We start from the raw sequence: 12293 nt of genomic DNA on the forward strand, positions 1-12293 counted from the left end.
AAGATCTATGTGTATTTTAAAATAGAAAATTTACAACAATGTTAGTATAACACATATTTTATTTACTAGAATATTATATAATAATGGTGTATAGTACCGTACTGTACGATATTATAATATTGGCTGCTATACTGAGATACAAATTGAGATAGCAAAAGGGTAGATTCATACAGATAACAGATTTGTTCTGGTACATCACGATAGAGCGGATATTCGCACACAACACCCTCGCCTAATTAAAATATAGAAGAATATATAAAATAACAGTATAGTATGCAGAAGCAATAAGATCAGAAAAAGATAGATCTATTGATAGAAGGTTATCAATTACTTACAAAGTTTGTGCAGTTACTGAATTAAAAGCATGTGATTCTAACAACTTCAATGGATTTCCAGTTAAAGATCTATTTGTATTTTTGAAAAATAGAGTATTTATGTACAACAATATTATACATTTACTAGTATTTTTTTTGCAAATTGTGATAATACGATTTGTTTTGGTGAAATAGCTAACATTTTTAAATAACCAATACAACATTGTTTCTATCAGTGGTAAAACGTATATGAAACGTATACTTACATTGTTGAAGAACCGGAAATTGTATTGAAACCATACTCTGCTACATATGATATCTGATTGTTTTCCAATGAACTAAAAGTATATTATTGGAAATAATAAAATAAATAATAAATAAATAATCAAAATAATAATCTGTAGGTCTATTAAATAAAAATAATTATATCAAAGAAATTGAGATGTATAAAGACCAACAGTCGCAATCTAAATCATAATATTACAACATTGTAAAACTGTGTAACAAATATACATAGAATGATTGTTTGGAAACTGGAATACTTAATTTTAAACAACATAATTTATAATTAAAGTTTCATTTTATAATAACCAATAGGCTACTGTACAAAGCATAATTACTTTGGCTGCATGTTTGTCAATGAATTGAATAAGTATACCTGAATGTTTTAAAAAGAAAATTACTTACAGTCTAAATGATACAGATAAGTCTTTGAATGAATTAGTTGGAACATCTGTTATTCGATTACCCTGTAAATATCTTCAAAATAAGAAAACTTGATTTTAAAAGTACATTTGTATGGAGTTAAATAGAAAATAATCTCGAGTGTTGTCAGAATATAAATATACCATATAGGCCTACAATACTAAAATCTGAATCTGAACAAAAGTAAAAACGCTTGGTCTTACAAGTATATCATAGATTTTGAATGAAAGTCTCCGCCTTGTGGTATTCGTGACAGTTCATTATCTTGAAGATATAAATACGAAATCTGAGATCTGTTAGCAAATGTTCCATCCTCTATGTATGCAATTTCATTTGACTTAAAATCAGCTTGGGTAGATAGAGGACAGTCTTCAAATGATGTGATAAGGAGACGACCCAGCTTGTTGTAAGATAAATATCTAAAGGTAATTAATATAAGAACTTAACATTAGAAAATTATAGCTGAACATTGTTGTCTAAAAAATATCTTTTGATCACCAAAATCAAAGTCAACCAAATGGTATATGGTGTGTATACATACAAAACTATAATAAAACTTATGTGTAACTCATTAAAAATGCAGTCAAACATGCTTATACACAGATTATAATACAACATTGATCCTTTTTACGTTTAAAGTAACTATTGATTTACCCATCCAATAGACAAGAAGCAAATAATGAGTAAATTAGTGTTTTCTCTGCGACCTGATTGTAACTAATGGCCTAGAACTACCAAAAAATTGCCGTTCTAACTAAATGGATTTTCATCAAAAGTAATTTAAATCATCTGTGTAAACACGCTTAAAAGAGTATGTAATAGTTTTTTTGTCAAAAATGTGTCTACATTTTATAAAATTAATGAACAATTTCAGAATAATATCAAAAATGTTAACAAAAATTCAGTACACAGAAACTTAATATACTCACAGAGATACAAGACTGGTACATCCATCTAGAGCTGTGTCTGGAATCTCATCGATAATGTTGTATCCAAGATTAAGAATTCAGTACACAGAAACTTAATATACTTACAGAGATACAAGACTGGTACATCCATCTAGAGCTGTATCTGGAATCTCATCGATATTGTTACTTCCAAGATCAAGAATTCAGTACACAGAAACTTAATATACTCACAGAGATACAAGACTGGTACATCCATCTAGAGCTGTGTCTGGAATCTCATCGATAATGTTGTATCCAAGATTAAGAATTCAGTACACAGAAACTTAATATACTCACAGAGATACAAGACTGGTACATCCATCTAGAGCTGTATCTGGAATCTCATCGATATTGTTACTTCCAAGATCAAGAATTCAGTACACAGAAACTTAATATACTCACAGAGATCGAAGACTGGTACATCCATCTAGAGCTGTGTCTGGAATCTCATCGATATTGTTGTATCCAAGATTAAGAATTCAGTACACAGAAACTTAATATACTCACAGAGATACAAGACTGGTACATCCATCTAGAGCTGTGTCTGGAATCTCATCGATATTGTTGTATCCAAGATTAAGAATTCAGTACACAGAAACTTAATATACTCACAGAGATCGAAGACTGGTACATCCATCTAGAGCTGTATCTGGAATCTCATCGATATTGTTGTATCCAAGATTAAGAATTCAGTACACAGAAACTTAATATACTCACAGAGATACAAGACTGGTACATCCATCTAGAGCTGTGTCTGGAATCTCATCGATATTGTTGTATCCAAGATTAAGAATTCAGTACACAGAAACTTAATATACTCACAGAGATCGAAGACTGGTACATCCATCTAGAGCTGTATCTGGAATCTCATCGATATTGTTGTATCCAAGATTAAGAATTCAGTACACAGAAACTTAATATACTCACAGAGATCGAAGACTGGTACATCCATCTAGAGCTGTATCTGGAATCTCATCGATATTGCTGTATCCAAGATTAAGAATTCAGTACACAGAAACTTAATATACTCACAGAGATCGAAGACTGGTACATCCATCTAGAGCTGTATCTGGAATCTCATCGATATTGTTGTATCCAAGATTAAGAGTTTGCAGATTGCTCATGTTACGAAATGGATTTTCATGTAGAAAGTGAAATTGATTTGATTGTAAATTTCTGCCACGAAAAAAAAAATTACAGTTGAAACAAACAGTTTAAAGTCATAAAATCTTCAATTATAATTTAATTATACTTACTTGAATTGCATTTTTTTGCAAGAACCACCATCTTGGTATTCTAACCTTTTGTACAGTGGTGCCTAGCCATTATGATTTTAATAATAAACTTAAAATCGGTGCTATGTCAGTTATATTATTCATGTTAAAATTTGAAACATTAAAATGCAAAAATTGTAATCTGTCAGTAAAAATTCTATTTTATACTTACATTGAAGTCAAACCTAAGGGAAATGTACCATCTTCTATTGAGAGTATGATATTCGATTGAATATAAAGAGTCCGCAAGGTGGATAGACTTGAAAATGTGTCGGCCAATAAAAACGCAATCTTGTTATTATTAAGTTCTCTGTAATGTTCCATAAATATAGCAGTAATTAAGAGAAGAAAATATTATTGATTTGTATAAATTTGTAATCATCATTTTAAATACTAGGATAACAAATTATTCAGAAGTATGTCAAGTTTTGGATATGGGCCATGGCTATAAGCCTAGAGTGCGGGGTTTATGATGTATGCTACGATACAAAATATGAAAATGTTTACATACTTACAAAGTACGAATATATGGTAATCGACTTTCATTTTTAACAGCATCAGGAACATATTTAAAATTATTATAGGCAAGCTTTCTGTAAATATGAATAGTAAAATATCAGCAAAAAATATGAATGACATAATGCGTTCTACATAACTTCGGTAGTCTTTTTTTTACAGTTTAAATAAATAATTTGAAAAAAAGAATATAGATAGCATTTTCATCATAATAGTTTATAAACATTGAACTTCAATGATCAAACTGTAGATGTATACTAAAAGCAGTTTAAACATGCAACGTAGTCTGTAATACAATTTTTCTTTCAACAGGTAATTAGGGAATGTTTTATGTTGTGCTTTCCACGTGGTCATTCAGCTGGCGGATATGTAGGCCTACATACATAACATTGTTTATATTAAAATGTTGTAGCATATGCATATAATCAATGTCTATGAGTTGAATAGACAATAAATTTACTTACAATGTGTAAAGGTTCAATAGACATGAAAATGACTCTATTTCCAGTGTAGTCTCATCAAGCAAATTTGAATGAAGATCAAGAATTTGGAGGGATTGTAAATTACACAAATCACCCTCATGTATTCCTTTTATATAATTGTCAGATAAATATCTAGTCAAAAGAAAACCACTAGTAGTTAGAACCAGTTGAGAACCATGTTTTAATGTACTAATCCTACTGTGAGAGGCATAAATGCCATCTGAATCCAATAAGGCGGTACAAATGGTGTCACTCTATATTTCCAACTTTTTACCACCTAGGCTAGGCTGTGTTTTTAATTTTTCTATTACATGCATTTATCACATTAAACAGGTACAGTAGAAACTTAAAATACTATTGATTGATGGCGATTTAAGATTCAATGAGGTGATGTTGGACTTTATGTTTTTACACTACTATTATTTACTAAAATACAATACTTACAAATATTTGACACTTGACAACATGAGGAAAGGATCATGTAATTTCAACATGTACTTGTAGTATGTTAATGCTGATGAAGTGAATGCATCCTTAGCGTATACTGTTATGTTGCTGATATCATTGTGATCCAAATACCTGTTAAAGGAATTAAAAAGTATTTATCTAACAAGATCATTATGTGGTACGGAATCAAAATCTTGTGGCAGGAGCTCCTCATTACCTTGTCCTCCAGATGGAACATTAAACACCACCAAAGGAAAATTGCAGTAAGTATCAGTAACCATATTACATCTTATAAGCTGGTACCTGTTGATTCTAATGGAACCAACTGGAAATACCAATTAGTTATCGTATTGTACCATTAAACCAGTTACTACTATAACTAACTGGGCAATTTGAATACAGTAGGGTTTTGGTCTCTGAATTCCTTCCATGAGAAAAATGCTAATTATTTTGATACAATTTATTCGTTCTATTCAGGTAAAACTTACAGGAATTCCAATTTTGGGTAAGATTCTTCAGATAACACTGGATGTGGAAAAGTTTTTAGTGCGTTATCACTAAGCCATAAATTGACAAGTTCATCACCAATTCCTTGGAAAGCGTCATACATTATTACAGATAGCTTGTTAGCTGTGTCATCTTCCTGAGAATGTAGAATCCTGCAATACAAATAAACACTCAAGAAATATAGTTATACAGGAAAAATTTCAACTTGTTAGGCGACACTCCTCAGTGGATGGAGATAAGTACGGACACTCTCGGATAGATCATGAGTGGAATGTTCTAGTTGATTGTTGGTTGTTTGTTTGTGTGTGATGTTGTAGTGCTTATCTGTGTTGGTGCAAATTGTCTGCGTAATTTTTACTGTTTCATTTATATAATGATATGCACGTTTTCAAAACAAATTTCTGTTAATTTGTTAATGGACAAATAAAGATACTATGACTATTTTTCTATTTCCATAAATGTGTATATTAGCTATGTACAGTAAACGTAAAATATTGCACTGGTAGATGCACTACATGTTAACTATGCACAGTTTTTCCAATTAATTTTTGCTGACAAGAACACAGCCTGATGAAGTAACCAATTCATTTTGGTAATCAAGCAATACTGTTAGTGGTGGCACTGAGCATAGATAATTACAATATTATGTATCATAGAACAAGAATGAATGCATTACAACTTACAAAGTTTGCAACTTTGGTAGGTTGGTAAAATACTTGGATCCAATGGTTGTAAACTTATTTTGATTCAACCCTCTGTAAGTTAACACATATCATATCACGATCAAAACAACAGAAGGGACGATTTCTTGCCATTGCCATATCTTATAAAATCTTTTTCTTATAAAATATATATTTCTATATTTTTAGATTTGGCTGCAAAGGGAAGGTATAAATAACTATGTTTCTAATACTTAAATTTACTATAGAAAAGACCATACTAATATCACAGAGTCTGACATAATCAAGTAGCCAAACGATGTTGACTTCTTACATGAATGGACAATGTTAAAATACTTACAAATGTAACAGTTCTGGTATGTTAGCAAATACATTTGGATTCACACTGGATAGCTTGTTTTCATGAAGCTCTCTGAAAAAGGAAACTACCGTGTTTTAGACAAGGGAGTGTGAGATTGGGACTATGAAGTTGTATCAACACCCCAGTACTATCATATCAATAGTACATGCCTTGAAACACCCATTATAATTCTTTTTTTTTGTCTTGTGTGGGTTCGTCCCACTTTTATTATAGTTCTCTGACAGTTATAAATATAATATTATATATATATGCACATTTATATATTTCTCTTATTTATAAGGTATATTGCTAAAAAAAAATACATCTCTTTTAAACAGTATATACATAGGCTAAGATTATTTTGATGTTAAAAAGAAACCACATTTACATTCATATACATTTTTAAAAATACAATTAGTTAAAATATGTCGATGGCAATAAAATGACGATAAAAGTTGATTTTAAAAAAACGTACTTATGAAAAAGTGATTATTATTGTTTTATTCTGTTCGTGTCCGTGTCTGGGTAGAGAGGCTATAAACTCAGGGGAAGAATATAAAGTATCTTCCCTTTTCACCAAGACAAAAATGGATGAGATGAAAAACGAAGAATGCAAAAGCTTGAAAAAAGGGTGTTTAGAATGGATAGGATGGAATGATATATATAATGAGAACCGTAAGGTTAGAGTCCATTACCCATGGACCCATTATAATTCTTTTAAATTTAATCAACAGTATTATATTAAAGACTTTTAATGAAAATATAATATATATTTCAAAAGTAAAACAAACCATATTCTGTACTCACAGGATCTTAAGAGACTTGAGCTGAGATAATGATTTGGGAGCTATGTAGTTGATTATATTATTACTTAAATTGCTGTAAAAAAAAAGAAATATATTTGAAATTTCTGTTACTTTATTCAAAAGGTTTAAGGTGGAAGGATTTAGTAATCCAGAATAAAAAGTGGTCGCTAATACAAGGATGCAAATACGTTTATTTTATTGTTAACTTTCTGCTGTGATATTCTCCCAATTTTAGTCAATCTCTGACATTTTAAAACCATCTACCTATACTCTATCTTTACATTTAGAGGGTTTGTATTATCACCTCATTGTAGTTTATTCTAAATTGTATTTAAACTAGAAACGACGTCTCACATACAGGTGTTGAATTTTTGACACTGCCAATGCCTCCATATTTCTCTTTGAAATACTCTGCAGCCGATTTTGATCAATAGACAGAAAAAGTAGATTATCCATCTTTGTTACAGCATCTGTTGGAAACTTAGTCATTTGATTCATACTAAGACCTCTAAATTCAATTAAACAAAAATGAAATTTGCGATATACAATAATGGTGAATTTTATAAAAAAAAAAAGAAAGAAACTAACCAATAAAATATTTCAAAATTATGCCTACATGATATTATGCCTATTTATAAGTAATGCTTGGATTACAAACAATGCAGTGTAGTCTACCATAACTAACTATAATTCCATGTCTACAAAAACAAAGTGGGAAAAAAATCCACAAAAATGAAGAACATAATATATTTATTATTACAAGCTTGTAAATTACAAAAATGATGAAGCAACTATGTATGTATGTGTATGTATCTTTTGGTCCAATTAGATTTTTGTGTAATAAATAACTTAAATACTTACAAAAAACTAATATTGGAGTTTGAGAAAAACCCTCTGGGCAATCTGGTAATTGCATTATTCACCAGTTTTCTAAAAAAATGTAATTACAAATAAATATTATACAATACGAATACGAATACGAATAGAACTTTATTGCAATCAAACGAAAGATTGAAGTTTAACAAAAGCGTTTCACTTCACAAATAAAATGAAATATAAAAATATAAAAGACATTTAGAAAGGTAGAACATACAATCAAAATATTAAAACAAAATTACAATTAAATATCACTTATTATAAAAACAATAAATATAAATTCAAAATGTTAAAAACGAGTTTAACTGAAAACATCAGAATATTGATATAGGCCTGCAGTATAAAAATTTAAAAGTTTTAAAAATATGTACAAATTTTAAAAATGTTAAAAACTTCAAAAATGTTCAATAATATTTACACACAATGGTACGGAAGGTCGCAGAAACATAACAATAGTCCGTGATTAATAACGGTTGAACGGTTAGTTTTAACTCTAGGGATACAAAACTCACGGAGTCTTCTAAGATTATAAGCAGCAGAAGGAGCCTCCGGTAACAAATGATTCAATCTGTGACTGGGGTCTTTGATTTTAACGAAAAAATCCTTGCACAGTCGAACACGGCGGTCTTCTAAGATAGAAAAGCCAAGGAAGCTGCGGGCATCGGAATAAGTAGCATGCCGAAAAATACATTTAAAGGCCCTTCTCTGAATTTGTTCAAGTTGTTGACTCTGTTGCTTCGTAATATTTGATCCCCAAACTGGGGCCGCATATTCTAATATTGGTCTAATGATACTAGTATAAAATTGGACAAGTGCGGGGGCATCCAGGCCTGCCCTCCGCACCTGTTTGAGAAAGTACATTCTAGAATTACATTTACTAATCATTTTGTCAATATGAGGTTGCCATGACAAATTATGAGAAATAATTACACCAAGGAGTTTAAATTCGTCAACACGTTCCAGATTACAATCTCCAACATGAAGTGGCTCAAAAGCAGTCTTTGACCTTTTACAACTAATTCTCATCTCTTTCGTTTTCTTAATATTAAGGGACATATTGTTATCCTTAGCCCACTGGACAATTTCGTCAAGAGTGGTTTGGAGTACAGTTGCCCCATTGTTGCCGACGCGTTCATGGATGGAGGTGTCGTCCATGTATTTCATGCACGGCACCCCATCCAGAAGATCGTCGACAAAGATGATAAACAACATGGGCCTCAACCAGGATCCCTGGGGGATACCACCCTTAACGACTGTCCAAGGGGACAATTCATCGCCTAGTTTAACACGTTGTTTTCTATCACATAGAAAAGCATAGATCCAAGAGATTAGATGGTCTTCGACCCCTAAATTATACAACTTATCAATTAATATATTATGGTCAATTAAATCATAAGCCTTTTTGAAATCAAGCAATAATAATCTCATTTCATCTCCTTGGTCAGTAGCAGTAAAGCATTCGGTTAACAAATTTTATAAGAGCGTCAGTGGTAGATACACCCTTAGAGCAACCAAATTGATTCAACTTGATTTTATCTTTAATTTGGACCAAATCATTTCCCCTACGATCCCTTCAATAACTTTCATGGTGGTGGAAGTCAGCGAAATAGGACGCAAGTCATTCTCAAGAACCTTAGGTGGGTTAACCTTATTATATCGGCTGACTTCCAAAGCATGGGGAGAACCCCTTCCCTTAAACTGGAGTTAACTATTGCACTTATTGGCTTGGAAAGGACATTGGCAAAATCACGTAGTACCCACGGAGGGATTCCGTCCGGGCCTGGGGCTTTATTACATTTCACAAGTTTAAGCTTAGACTCAATTGTCTCTGGCGTGATAATTAAATGGGGTGGTACTACAGTGTTACTATCATTGGTTTTTGGTTCAAGGGGTTGAACTCAGAAGTCAGGGACTGGAAAAAACCACTAACTTTCGTGGTAAGATCGTATACGTTACCGTTACATAAGTCATTAGCCATAGTTTTAAAGTACTTAGTACCCTTGCCGAGATTAAGAAATTGTTTAATACCCCTCCACCAAGATTTAGAATCGGACGAGAATAACTGGGCAATACTATTACGATAAAAATCACCTCTCAAAGATTTAGCCATTCGGTTAGATAAATTTCTAAGTTTCTTATATTCGGCAGACATGGGGTCAATTGCAAAAGCTGCTTGCCGTCTAGAAACGATACCTTTAAACGCATTATTTACCCATGGCTTATCTTTAAGAAGTCTTTTAATCGTTACTTGGGGGAAGTGTAAATTTAAGAGTTCAGAAATGTTCTTATGATACAGTTCAAACTGGTTACAGCATCCATCCATTCGATATAGATCTTGCCATCTAATATTATTAATGTCGCGGTCGAAGTTTTCCTTGGCACCCGGTTTACAGCTACGTTTTGTATGGTAAGCTTAGACGTTAGGCGACTTAAATGTTTCTACGATTGGGGTGCATACGATGACGTTGTGATCAGACAGTCCTAAAGGTGATTCTTTAGTAGGTGCATTAAAAACATCGCTCATATTAGTATATATTAAATCAAGTGATGCGCGATCCCTAGTTGAAACTTTAACGATCTGTTTTAAGGGATACTTAACAATAAGGTTGTCCCTCATTCAGTTGAAGTCTCCTGTGACGATTATTCCTAATTCCGGATGTTTACTACAAATATAATCTAAACTCTGTGTAATGTGAGACGCCATTTCCCAATCATTATTTACAGAACTCTCCGGGTGATAGATAAGGCCGTAGGAGATGTTCGAATATTGACGTGGCAAACGTTTTGGTCGGGTTGTTATCCACACACTTTCCAGTGATTCGTTATTAAGTTCAGACCAAACTCGATAAGATAGGTCTTCACGAACATACATGATGATACCTCCGCCGCTGCGATTTTGCCTATCACGTCGCACCATCGAGTATCCCTCTAACTCTATCAACTTGTCAGGAAATGCGGGATTTAAGTGAGTCTCAGTAATTGCAATCACGACAGGTTTAGATTTCCTAACGCGTGTAGCCAGTTCATCCATTTTATTATTTAGAGATCGAGCATTTGTCATAAATAAAGAGGGAAGAGTCCATTTCCCATTAGAGAGTTCAACTAGATTATCTTGCTTAATCGTTCTACATTGACTTTGCGACGATCGGTGTTCCCCGTTTCTAGTTCTACGTGGTGTAATTCTAACCTTTATTTCTCTCTGTTTTCTTTTTCCGGCACGACATCCGCGGGGCTTGGTTGATGCTATTCCAAGCTCATTGATTCTCATAAAAACATCTTTGGTAGGAACTGCTAAGTTCAGTTGTCCAATTCTATAAAACTCGCTTCTAGTGAGACACATGTTGATAAACGCTATGTCGACTCAAACTTCCGTACCACAAATAATATCAATCAACGGAAAAAGACTGCAGTATAATCCAAAGAAACACACCAAGATTAATACAGTACTAATAATACAGACGATTCACCAAACACAGTCACAAAACCAATCACCAAACAATACCGTACCGGGAACACTGACTACAATAGACTGGATACAGACAGTTCAGCACCGCATAATAAAAACAGCAGATCCGCTCCGACATGCAAATTAGATGTTGCTGAATTAGAATCGCTCTGGAATGTTGGTTACGTAATAGCTCAGGCGAGTCGATGAGTGAACTGCTTAGGCCGAGTATGTGAATTTTGCTGGAACAATACGGTACCGAGAACTGTATTATTGTTCCCTGCTTTGCTGTTGAGCGGAGTCAGGGCTAGGTACCGGATCGGGATAATTACACCAAAATGCCAATAATAATTCAAAATTAACAAAAATGGTACGCCACTATAAATAAACAGGTAACACAGAAAAATCAACGCATACAAATTAAGAGTGGAAACACAATTCAAGAGGAAAACAATCCCTTCCTCAGCTGCCCGAGTTGCCACACACTCAGCGCGTCACCGTTAAATTATGGTTTTTTGAAAAAAATACAATTTTTTTGATCTGAAGAATATCTTTGTGAATAGAAACGAAGAAGTGAAAGCTATTATTCTTCCAATTATATGTGTACAAAACAATTAAACAACCACATTAATATTATTGCGGGACTTGGGTTTTGGCTTGGTATCTTCCAACACAAAGTTAAGTTGCAAATTACATCAAGGCAAAGAATCATAGTGATGTACTTACACATGTGTCAATGAAGCTGGCAATCCTTTGAAGTTAAATGATGATGTAAAGTTTAGACGACTGTCAGAAATTTCACTATAAAACATAAAGAAACAAAAGAAACAATGGAAATACATCATTGATGCTATAGTCTACATTTTTCTAGGACTAAATGTGTAAGAGATGTTCTAGATATCATCCGATCGCATTTTGCATGGCTGGCGGCTAAAACACCCTTTTCTAAATCAT

This window comes from Antedon bifida, chromosome 7 (assembly GCF_963402885.1).
Source record: "Antedon bifida chromosome 7, ecAntBifi1.1, whole genome shotgun sequence".
Lineage (NCBI taxonomy): Eukaryota > Metazoa > Echinodermata > Crinoidea > Comatulida > Antedonidae > Antedon > Antedon bifida.